The sequence below is a fragment of the Vicugna pacos genome, chromosome 34 (assembly GCF_048564905.1).
Source record: "Vicugna pacos chromosome 34, VicPac4, whole genome shotgun sequence".
NCBI lineage: Eukaryota > Metazoa > Chordata > Mammalia > Artiodactyla > Camelidae > Vicugna > Vicugna pacos.
In genome coordinates this window covers 15,112,196-15,124,486 of record NC_133020.1, presented here as the reverse complement: position 1 = coordinate 15,124,486, position 12,291 = coordinate 15,112,196, and positions in this window count along the sequence as shown.

Sequence of the window (12,291 nt, the reverse complement as noted above, 5' to 3'; positions counted from 1 at the left end):
ACTGGCAGGTCTCTATTTTTCTTTCTTTCTTTCTTTCTTTTTTCCTTGCCTGTCTTTATAGGGGAAGTTATAAACATTAAGTTGAGTCTTAAAGTATCATCCAATCAAACAAGACGTGCACCACCTGACCAGGGCTCAAAGGGTCATCCACCCCATCCTGTCGGCTAAGCCTTGGCCAGCTTCTTGAGGGTCCCTCTCTTCAAGACCATGATCTCAGAGTAGGGGGGCTGGCCTTTCATTGGCTGGTTTCTTCTTGAGATCCGGTCAGAGGAATTGAAAACTCACTGTGACTGGCTGCACTAGTTTATTGTACCAAGGTTCCTATACCTTCAGGAAGAGAATGTTTGAAGGAGCGGGGTCTCAGTAAGTAACACAAATTAACTGCTAAACACGTCGCTGTTAATGTCAAAACCAGATCATACTTCATATGGACCCCAAACATGATCACAGTGACTTTTCCCTCACCTCTTCCCAAGGGCGAAAGTCTCGTGACAATATCCCTGCGGGAGATCCCAGATCTAACATATCTAACTCCTCCCACACTGACACTTGTGCCCTTCCTCCTTCCCTTCTCAAGCTGAGACAGTCACAACCAGAGCTTCAGGAGATCTCACAGGCACTCGGGATGGAGCGCCTGGGGACCTGTAGCTGAACTTGTGATTACATTCCTGGAGAGCAAAAGAGTGAATCCAAGTAATGACAGAAAGCAAAACAACCCATGAAATATATTAGCAAAACAATCCAAGAAATTACAGCCAGTGAGCATCCATACACAGAAAACTAAAACAGATTCCCTTCCCAAATCAGGACCCATGGTATCAGTAAAATATACCTTCTTGTTTAAAAAAAAAACAAGTTGAGGGGATCAGAACTAAGATTTTCTCTTCAAACTCTGTAATTAGTTCAAGGACTCTGGCTTTATTCCATGATAATGTCCATTAATGTGTGTGTGATAATTCAGTTTAATGAGGAAATGTGAATCACAGGAACATGTTAAGAACAGATGTAAATTTCTCATTGATTTGACTGGTATGGACAAAGATAACATAAAATTCATAATATACCAGGAAAATGAGGACATGGGTGTCATCAATTCAGAGAGTATTTAAGACAGGAATTCACAAGAAAATCTCAAATGTCCTGAAATCTTACAGCTTCTATATGAAAGAAATATGTTAGTGATTTGCCTAAATTTGACAATCTAAACATTTTCCTAGCATTACCAATTACATGTTGTGAAGCTGGAAGAAATTTTTCTAAGCTCTTAGTAATAAAAAATACATCAATATTTCATCAACTATGCTAGGTAAATGATTGAGTAATCTATTCTTTCTATAGAAAAATATCACAAAATTGCTGTCAGATAAAAACCACTGTCAAAGAGTAGGTAGCTAAAATAACTTTTAAAACAGTGTTATAAAAGTGTGCCCAGTAGTTAAAAATAAATAATATTGTCATGATCTCTGTTCTCATTCTAAATAAACATTCGCCTTTCATACCTAACTTTGCATTCTTTTAAAGAGGGCTCCGAAAATTGTCAAAGTTTCAGTCCTACAAACTCTGGGTCCTTCCCCACAGTGAGAACTTAGGTGTGTCCCTCCCTTGCTCCTCGCCATAAATCAGGACTGACCCTTCTCCAGACAGACAGGCTGTGGCCAGGACAGAGCCAGAGCAGGATGAATGGAAATTCTTCCAGCTGTATTCTCCTTACAAGTCAGACAAATCCATCCACTAACAAGTGCAAAGCCCCAGGAAATTCAGTCTTGTACTCAAGATTCCAAGGACTGCTGTTTCCATCAAATCACCTATGAGCTCCACACAGATATAACGGCTAGATACGAGAGGAAGAAAAAAAAAACCCATTTTTTAAATTATTCAGTTTTTTCAAAAGTAAATATTTCACTGGCATAAGTTAGCAGAGTAAACACAGAGCTCTCCTTGCCTGATGAAAACACAGGTGACTGAATGAATCTACACACTTGAGGAAGTCCTGGCAATCCTCTCGCTCTAATTTGAAGGATGTTGTTTATTTGGACTGCGGTCTCCTTTCTAAGAAGCAGCTCTTTGTGTCTTGAGTAAGCGTCTGTCGATACATTAGACGGCCCAAAACAAGCTGAAACTAAAACTGTTTCACTATAGAGTTATCCTTTCATTTCGTTGTTCCCTTGGTTTGCCTGTGATTAGGTCTCAGGAATTGTCTGTTATATTCCATTAAAATAAAAAGGCAAAGCTTTACCCCTCAAATGTAGTTTTATAGTCATTTCACTGATGTGTTTTTCACATCAATTCAATTCACATCGGCAAATATTGGTTGAGAGGCTTCCAGTGGGACAGGCACTGAGCTGGGTGCTGGGAAGGACAGAGATGAAGATAAAGGATGCTTTCTGCAAACATGTGTCAAGGTGATAAATGCTGCTCTGGTGATAAGATCGAAATGTCGAGAGAACGCAGAGGAAGGAGCAATTAATCCTGCCTGGGCCAACTGGGAGAAGAAAAGTGGATTCAAAGTGACGTTTGTGGCTTCCAAGAGCTCCAGAGAGCTGTCTCTGGGTGTCTGCTGGGACAGAGGGGGGCCCCAGGGTTCACGCTATTGCTTCAACCAAAGTATGCTTCCTCCAATCTGGTTTATTGGTTGGAAGTCTGCATTAGACTTCTTTGACAAAAGGCTTCTCTTTTGACAAATAATATTTTAGAACCACTAAACAAGATGCCCTTTGAGCTGAGCTTTGAAGGTTATAGCATTTATCCAAGAAGAGATCAGATCCAGTGGTTTCAGCTCCCCTTTCAGATGTTAAAATTCCCAAACCTATTTAACCCTAACCTGTCTGCTGGCTCTAGGAGTCTCCTTCTGCAATTTATCCTCTAGTCTCTCAACCACGTCTTAGAGCCATTGATGGCTCCCCATTGCCTACTGCATAAGTCCAGTCTCCCTAATGTGAAATCCTTCCTAATCGGGCTCCAAATGCCCTTCCATCGTTCACTTTTTTCTTCACTTATTCAAAGACATTGTTGGAGACAATTCTCCTCGGGTCTTTGAGATTTCTGCACTTCTTGCAAACAGAGATACTCACAAATTGCGTCCCAGAGTATCTTTCCAAGAATGTTTTTACAGTGAGCAATTTTGGAAAATAGAGATAATGACTCTCTCCAGTGTGGAGGAAAAGTTTGTTTCATTTCCAGAAAAGATAATACCTCCCTCCAGGACAAAGTCCGGGCAGGTTGGCTTGCAGTCCACTATGAAAGACTGGGGTTTCCTGAGCGTGAGGTTCCTCAGCTGTGACACACACCTGCTGGGTGCAGCATCCCCGTGGGCCTGGGGAAAAGAAGACCTAGTGACAACCAGAGCACCCTCGTCTCCATCCACGTGAGATGACTCATCCTTACGCAAACCTCGGCGAATAAATGTTCACTGTTTAAGCCACCTAGCCTATGGTAATCTGTTGTAGCAGCCTGAACTAAGACAGCCCACAAAGCGGGGGAAAGAGGGTGGTGATCTTTGAAGTTGGCATCAGTGGGTCGTAGAGAGTGCAGATGTGTAACTTGGGGGGATAAGAAACGAGTGGGAGTCTTCAGAAGGGGCGGTCCCTGGGGCGGGAAAGATAGAGTCTATACTGGGACATGAACCTAAAGGGACGTGAACTTGTCAGTAGGAACGGGTACTTTCAAGTGTATGTGTCACTAAAAGATGTGGGTAGATGGTGGTTGGAAGGTTTTACTTAGAGTCGTAAAATGGAGATCAGGTGACAGGTCACAGAAAATGGGAATTAGTATTGCTTGTCTCTGGGATTCCATTAGTACCTGGGGTTGGGCTAGTTGGGCAAAGGAGCATCCTGGGAGCGGGGTGCGGAAGGGAGGTGAGAGGCAGAGGGTACGACGGAATCTGAACAGGCTGGCAAGCGGTCAAGTGTACCATAAACGCCCCACTCAAGTCGCTGAGACACGCGCCCTCCCCTGATGCTCCCAGGTCCTCTGAGCCACTCGAGGGAGACTTAAGCAGACCCTGGAGCCCCGAGCTGCCCGGAGAAGCCCACCCAGCCCTGGCTAGCGAGTGGGAGTCTGCGTGAGAACAGACCGCCATCCACCCCATGGCCCGTGACAAATCTGCAAGTTATCTTTGACTTTCCTTTCACTTTCCTCCCCGCGTCAGACTGATTCTCTCTCTCAAATCCACCCACCTCTCGCTCCCCCCACAACCGCTGCCATCGCTCAGGAAACCGTTCCTGAATCACCTCCTCACTTCCTCCCGGCCTCCATCTGGCTCCCTTCCTATCTGTTTCTCACTCTGCAAAACTGGTCACAGTCCCTCCTCCGATGATCACTCTGCATTAACTCCCCTTGACCCTCAGGATAAAGTCCAGGGTTCCCAATACCGCCTTCAATACCCCGGGTGAGCTGGCCTCTGCTCCCATCTCCAGCTTTAGGGCTGGGCTCCCTCCACCCCAGCTTTTGCAGGCAAATTGAACCCCTCCAGTCCCACATGACTGTCCTGCTCTTTTTCGCTCCTGGGCTCAGAAAATGCTCCTTGCTTTCCCTGGAAATCTCAACCTCACCTCCACTCAGCCCTGATTTCACCTGGTCAGTTCCTACTCTTGACATCTCAGCTGTGATGTTTCCTACTTCACAGAATCTCCCTGACCCTTTCTGGTTAAGTGGCCCTACCTATAGGCTCCCACAGCAACTTGTATTTGCCCAAATCAGAGCACATAATACTGTGTTGTAGTTTGTTTGTTTTTTTAACTTATCTTTATCTCCATCTAGATCAGTGACTCTCTGCATGTTAGAATCACCTAGGGACCTCGTTAAGATAAAATGTCAATTAAACAAGAAGCTCTTAAGGTGGGTCTGAACATAGGTATTTTATAAGTTTCCTCCAAATAGCCCTAGCGGGTAGCCCCAGCAGATAAGCACCACTCAGTAAACCAATCCCTTGAGCTCAGAGAACACGCCAGGTGGGTCTCGGCTCCCCAGCGCCCAGCACAGGAGACAACCCTCAGTACCTAAAGGAAATCTCTGATCACTCCACTTTGGTCTTCAGGGCAAAAGCTCTGCAGAGAGGGCATGGAGAAGCAGCGATGGATCTTGGAGAACCTTCCCCTGGGGAGAATTGGCGTCCCACCACCGAGTGAGCCTGGCTGGAAATCAGCCTCTTCAGCTCGTTCTGGTACAAAATCACACAGCTGGCGCTGTGGGCGTGGCTCCTGGGGGTGTCACACTCACAGACAGGTCTGTCCTATTGGGAAGGCTTTGAGGTCAAACAGCAACTTAGTTTTCTGCACTGAGGGGAGTGTAAATTTGGAAGGACAAATATACTTTTCAGAGCTCTTTAGATTTCATTACCTCTTCAGAGCAAGTACACAGATGGATAAACTGAAACTCCAAGAGGCTATGAGCCGCCTTCTCCTCCATCCTCTCTAGAACAACGCAGAGCAGAAGTCAACAGCCGTCAGCTTCAGAGCAGGTGACACAGACCCTAACTTTCCTGCCTCCTAGAGCGGGGCTCGCCCGCTGTGCCATCCTGCCTCCTACTGTTGACAGAGCCACATCTGCAGGGGAGGAACCTATGCACATGGGCTGACTGCAGAGAGCAGAGGCGTCGAGAATTCTGCACCTGAGTGACTCGTCTTAAAGACAGGATGGTGGGAGTTCCTACTAAGAGAAGGGAGGGACCTGGAGGTTTTATCACAGAACTTGGCATCCTAATTCATATGGGAAGACAGACGTCTCTGCCAAGAGTGCACGGACTGATCTCCCCCCACCCCTGCCCTTCTCCACCAGGTGCCCACAGTCAGGATCCTCGGGCTCCTGACGCCTGCCCTGGGGCGTGGCAGAGGCTGGCAAGGAGGTGAGACCGGGCTGTGCTTATGGTTAGGTGTCCGTGGTAGGGCAGGGTGGCTTTGGAATGACACAGCTGAGGTCACGTCCTGGCTGGCTATGGCCCTGACCAGCTCTATACCTTGAACAAGGGAAGATCTTGAGTCTCCACCGCTCAACAATGTCAGGGGTTATTGTTACTGTGGTGGCTGTAATTTTTGTTGCTGTTATTTTGTTGAATCTATTTCCCAGCTGCACGGAAAACCCCTCATCCCAAAAGGACAACACCACCACCACCAAAAAAAAAAAAAAAAAAAGGGGAGAAGAACCCACTGACCCAGGGAAACTGCAAGTGAAACCAAGTGCAGTTTCTCACTGTGGTTTGTGGTGGTCAACGCTCTTGCTTCGCTGATCGTCTGGAAGCGGGAGGTCAGTGACCCTCTGCGGACCATCCTCCACTTAGCAATGGATGGGGCTCTGTTCAGAGTCTCCCCCCAACCCGACCAGGTGGCCCCAGGCTCGGCCACCCCAGGCTGATGCCGTGGTTCAGCCTGCCGGGGACCTCAGCATCCACACTCACTTCCTGCCTGCCTGTCCCCACACGCAACGGCTCCTGAAAAAAGGGGAACCAAAGGCTGTCCAGAATCCTTTCAATAGCTGACACCAGCTGGGTTCCTGTTCTGAGCAGCAAGGCCCTGAACGTTCTCCTGCCATTCCTGCTTCCTGGTCGGCAGGGAAGCCAGCAGACTTGGAGTGGGGCGGGGGGAGCCACGGACAGGATGGCCGAAGCAGTCAGGAAAAGGGACGGTGTGCCTTTAAGATGAAGGTGGTGGCAGCCATCCATCTTCCCTAAACACAGACTTGCCTTGTTCTTCCATTTCTGGCTGAGTGATAAAAACGTTAAATGTCATTTCCTGTATCAGTGGTTAACCACTAGATGCTGGATCAGAGATTTACCAGAAGTGCTGAAGTTAAGGAAAAAAAAAAAAAGTGCTGTTTTCAATAACCCTTTCTTGCACCCTGTGGGAACTACTTAACCTTTTTGAGGGGGCGGTGGGGGGGGCAGCTGGATTTGACCTGAGCGATAAATTTTAGGGTTAGCTGTGCCAAAGACTTCCTTAGGCTTCCTACAGGAAGCGCGACGTGGCCCCCCCGCAGCTCCCTCCCCAGGGAGCCGGTGCGGGGATCGCGGGAGAAGGCGGAGGTCAACACCTTCCAGGCGCCCCCGGTGCCCACCTCCCTCGCAGGAGCTCCGCAGCCGTCTGGTTTCATTCACCCGATGCTTTCCTGGAGGACGGTGGCGCTGGTTAGTGCGTTTCCCCAGCTTCCTGCGGCGGTCAGCATCCTCCCGTGACAGGGGAGCGTCCCGGGCGAGCGCCGCGCTGCCGGGAAACTTCTGCATGTGAGCGGCTGTGGCCTGGGAGACAGAGAGCCCGGCTCGTCCTCCTGCGGCTCCTTGCGTTTCTCCAGCAGCTTCTCCACTCAGTGAGTGAAGTGCACGGGAAAGTGAAGTGGGAGAGGTCTGGCTCGGCACCCCCGAGAGGTGGCTTTGCACGAAGCCCCGCTGCTCTGCTGTGCACTTCCTGCCCTGGGGTGACCTGCGTGGGGACAACACCCAAAGCCACCTTGGGCTCCTCTGTTGCCTCCCAGGCCTCGTGCTCCCCACTCCGTCTGGGCAGAAAAGACTTAAGAGCTACACCTGGTTCCAGCAAATGCATTTCTTTCTCAATGCCGCCTAGAATGTTCTGTGTGCCCACCAAGCACCCCAGCACTTCATGTACATCCGGGGTGACTGAGAGTCCAGGCTGGCGTGGGACCAAAGGGATTCAGAGGAGGTGGGAGTTTTGTCATTAAAACTAGGAAAGTCCCTGGCAAGCCGGAATGAGTCGCTCACCCCAAGAGACAAGTGTGTGACAGGCCAGTCCGAGTTCTGCTCCAAAACTGAAGCTAAACACGGAGAAAGGGTACAGACAGGTCAAACTAAGGAGGGATGTCCTGGTGTAAGAGTTCCTGCTCCCCCCACCCCCCAGCCCACACCTAGAAGATGTCCTTTCTGAATTCAGCACTTACCAGTGGAAATCTGAAATCGAAGTCAAGAGTTGGAGGGGAAAAGATCATGGGGGGAAATATATTCCACCAAATGAACCTGTCTTCCTGCTCACAATCTTGGGTAACAGCGCCCTCAGCCCCCACCAAGCTGCTCAAGATACAAAACGCAGCATGATGAATGTCTTTTCGTTCCACCTCAGTCCCCCTCTGTTGTTTTTTTTTTCCAGACAAGTCCTGATTTTCTTATAATTTATCATCTCCCTCACCATTCCCACTGCTTCTGCCTGAGCCCAGCTTCTCCCGTCCCTCAGCTAACGCCTCCATCCCCTTCATCATCCATTTCACCTGCTCCCTCACCTGTTAGAAGCCCCTCACCCTGACTTTTTAAAAAGTAAATTCAAGAACATTTATCAAGTACCTAGACCAGAAGGATGCTATCGATGTCACTTATCTCTGTTTCATCTGACTTCGGACATTTCTCAGGGGCACCACTTAAAATAAGATCACCTGCGATGTCTTCTCAGCAGCAAATCCCCCTGATGTTTCCAGGCAAAGCTGAGCACTTCCTCCCCATATCCTGGTTTGTTCGTAGTACCCGTTAGCCTTCAACACATCACTATGATTTTTGGTTTATATTTCCATCTTGTCTACTAGCTATGAACCCCTAGGGTCGTACTGTGTCCCCAGGGTCGATCCCAGACCTTGGTGGAGAGTAGCCATTAAATCAGTGTAGAAAATGAGCCGGTCAGAGGTAAGCAGGGAAAGTGTCATCTGGATGCTCTTATACTCAGATGGGTCTCTAGTCATTTGCACGTATAAAGTTCAAAGGTTTGATCAACCTGGTAGTTTCTACTAGAGCACCCTGAGCCCCATCCCAACCAATGTTTTTATAAACATTCTGGATGAAGACATAAAAGGCACGTAAAACAGATTTGCAGAAAAACCAATGCTGGGAGATGCCGCTAATATGTAGGGTGTTAGAATTAATGGTGCAAAATTATCTCGGCTTACTAGATCAATAGACCAAAACTAAGATGGCAAAAATTCACACCAATAAATGGAAATGCTACCCTGGTCTCATGACCATAGGGACTCGTCGATGAGGAAGACGTGGTTTAACAGAAGTTCATGTGAAAAACTTTAGCAGTTCTCTCAGGCTTTGAGCTAGAAGAGAATCCAGCGACTATCCAATATAGAGGATCTCACGCTTTTTTTTTTTTTTTTTTTTGAATGGAACATTTGCATCGATTAGAATTTCACACAGAGGCCAAGGAAAGAAACAATTCAGAGGTACTGCTCTGAGGAGGAGCAGACAAGCCAGCCCCTCACCGGACAATCACCTCTCACCCCTACCTTACGAAGACCCCCAGCCCCTTCCCAAGATCCCGGGCTCTCCTGAGTGCTGTCTGAAGCAACTGATCTGAATCAATCTCTTTGCTCAAAAGTGGAGACTTGGGAAAGAACAAACTAATGCCAATGCAGCAACATGGACGGACCTGGAGATTGTCATTCTAAGTGAAGCAAGCCAGAAAGAGAAAGAAATATACCATATGAGATCACTTGTATGTGGAATCTAAAAAGAAAATAAAAAAATAAATAAAGGAACGAACTTATTTACAAAACAGAAACAGACTCAGAGACATAGAAAACAAACTTATGGCTACCAGCGGGGAAGGGGATGGGGAGGGATAAATTGGGAGTTCAAGATTTGCAGATACTAACTACTATATATAAAACAGATAAACAACAAGTTCATACTGTACAGCACAGGGAACTATATTCAATATCTTGTAGTAACCTATGGTGAAAAAGAATCTGAAAACGAATGTGTATGTTCAAGTGTGACTGAAGCACTGTGCTGTACACCAAACATTGACACAACATTGTAGATTGACTATACGTCAATAAAAAATATATGTACATACAAAAGTGGGGACTTGGTGATGTCTACATAGCTAGCTGGTGTCAGAACTCCTTCAACCCCTCAGCCAGCTTTATTTTTGTTTGTTTGATCCTGTTTTTTATTCACTGTCTGTGCGCCTCCCGGGCAGTGGGTTAGACCTTCCCCTGTTTGCTCATCACCTGCTCTCGCCGCAATGCCATCAACTGTTTTGCTCACCAGTGAGCCCCAGTGCACGGTCCACAGTGGGAGCTGAAGAAACCTTTGTTGGGAAAATGAATGACAGAACTGGATTCTTCTGTATCCTGGTGCCTCAACTCCCAATCCAGTGCTGCTCTTCCGGTACTGGGACCGTCCCCAAAAAGCAGAAACACAAGTCAAGGTCACATCAGGTGCAGGAGAGGGTTGTTGCCCTAAAGAAAGATGAAATGGCCCCACTGCACCCTTCAGCGTTCACGCCACATCTGGAATCCTCAGTTGGTTCTGGAAGCTCCATTTAAGTAGAGCAGAAAGGAGAGCCAGCGCCACGGGGGTGGGACACGCACACATCTGGAAGGCTAACTTTGTGCCAGACGTACTTACTACACATTCACCTCGTGTACTCATCACAGTCATGCCCTAGGTCATCATTATAGTCCCTTCACATCTGAGGAAAAGGAGAGTTTAAGTAGTTTCTTCAAAGTCACACAGCAGAAGGCCCAGGATTCAAACCCCTGGCAAAGCCTGTGTTCTTTCTGCTACACTGCGATGCCCTGGGAGGGGGTCCCCGAAAGGCCACGCCGAGTGTGGAGGGTCTAGAGATCGTGACATATGAGATGTTCGGCTCAGAGAGGCCCAGGCGCACGTGGGTGATGGGTGGGGGGCACAGGAGAAGATAACACAGTCACCAGAGAGAGACGGGAAGTACGGAGACTCGACGTCGCCTGCCAGGGGAGGTGGAGAGATTCCCGGGTGGGGAGAAAGTGCGTCCAAGCAGCTCTAACATCTGTGGGTTCGGGACCAGCTGCCCCCGGAGGGGTGAGACAGCGCCCTGTGCCCACGACACACACTCGCACCATCCCTCTCTCCCTGTACCTTACGTGCTGTCGGTTCTCCAGAGCCTTTCGGGGGCTCGTTCTGCTTTGACGGTGTACCGAGCAGCAGCTGTGTGGTGAGAGCCGTCCACTAGCTGCAGCGGGAATCATCTCACAGCTGCTTGGCTTCTCTGGTCAAAGAAACAGCCCCACATTGGGGGGGGCCTGGCCTGCAGTCATCGGCTCCAGGCCCAGAACACAGCTGATGGGCACGGGGTGGGGGCACCAGGAGCAGGGCTGGGGTCCAAGTCAGAGACCTGGCCCCCCGGGGCTGGGAGGAGCTCGGCCGCAGGACCCGTCCCTGCAGGGCCAGCACCCAGTCCAGGGCCCCTGGTGTTCTCTAACACACAGTGGCCAAGGGCAGAACAGGGAACTCGGGGGAGAACGGCCTCTCCCTGGCTGAAAGTCTACTCTGCTAAGACCCTCCCAGAGGCTGCTCCTCATCCCAAGCCCACTCAGAAACCTGCTGTGAGTCTGAGCGTTTAGAGGCACGAAGGTGACAGCGACAAGTTGGCGGCTCCACTTCCGGTTGATGAAAATTTAATCATGACAACTAAGAAATGGTTTTCTGTTCCACGTCCAGTGCCCCCCTCCTCCCACCCTCCCTGCCTCCTCCTGAGGTGCCTTTCCCGAGAGCCCAGGGTCTCCAGCCACACGCTCCTTGAACACGCTTCCCTCGGGCTGAACCCAACCAGACAGCCGGGGGAGGACCAGATGGAGAGTTCACGGGGAACTGATGCTGAAGAGAGGGTAGGAAGACCCCAAAGGCAACTGCAGTGCCCTGTGTAGCAGGTGGGAGCTGCAAGGACCTTCCCGAGTCAGGTAGTCCAGGGACCGACAGACTTTTTCTATTTAAAGGGCCAGAGAGGAAACACTTTCGACTTTGCGGGTCACATGTGGTCTCTGTCACAACTACTCTGCCGTGAAACACAAAAGCAGCTGTAGACAATACGTAAAAAAAGGACACGGCTGTGTCCTAGTAAAACTTTGTATACGGACATCAATTTTTTTTTTTTTTTAGTTTAAGTATAGTCAGTTATAATGTATCCATTTCTGGTGTACAGCATGTTTCAGTCATACATATACATATATATATTCCTTCTCATGTTTTTTTTTTCATTATAGGTCACAAGATATTGAATATAATTTGTGTGCTATACAGTATAAATTACTGTTTACCTATTTTATATACAGTAGTTAGTATCTGCAAGTCTCAGACTCCCAGTTTATCTCTTTCCATCCCCTTTCCCCCATGTTAACCATAAGTTTGTTTTCTTTGTGAATCTGGATACGAAATTTTGAATTTCAGATAATTTTCACATGTCATGAAAATGTTAGTTTTTAAACATTTTTTTCAATTATTTAAAAATGTTATGAAAATGAATATATGTATGTATATGCATGACTTGGGACACTGTGCTGTACACGAGAGATAGACACAATGTAATTGACTGTACT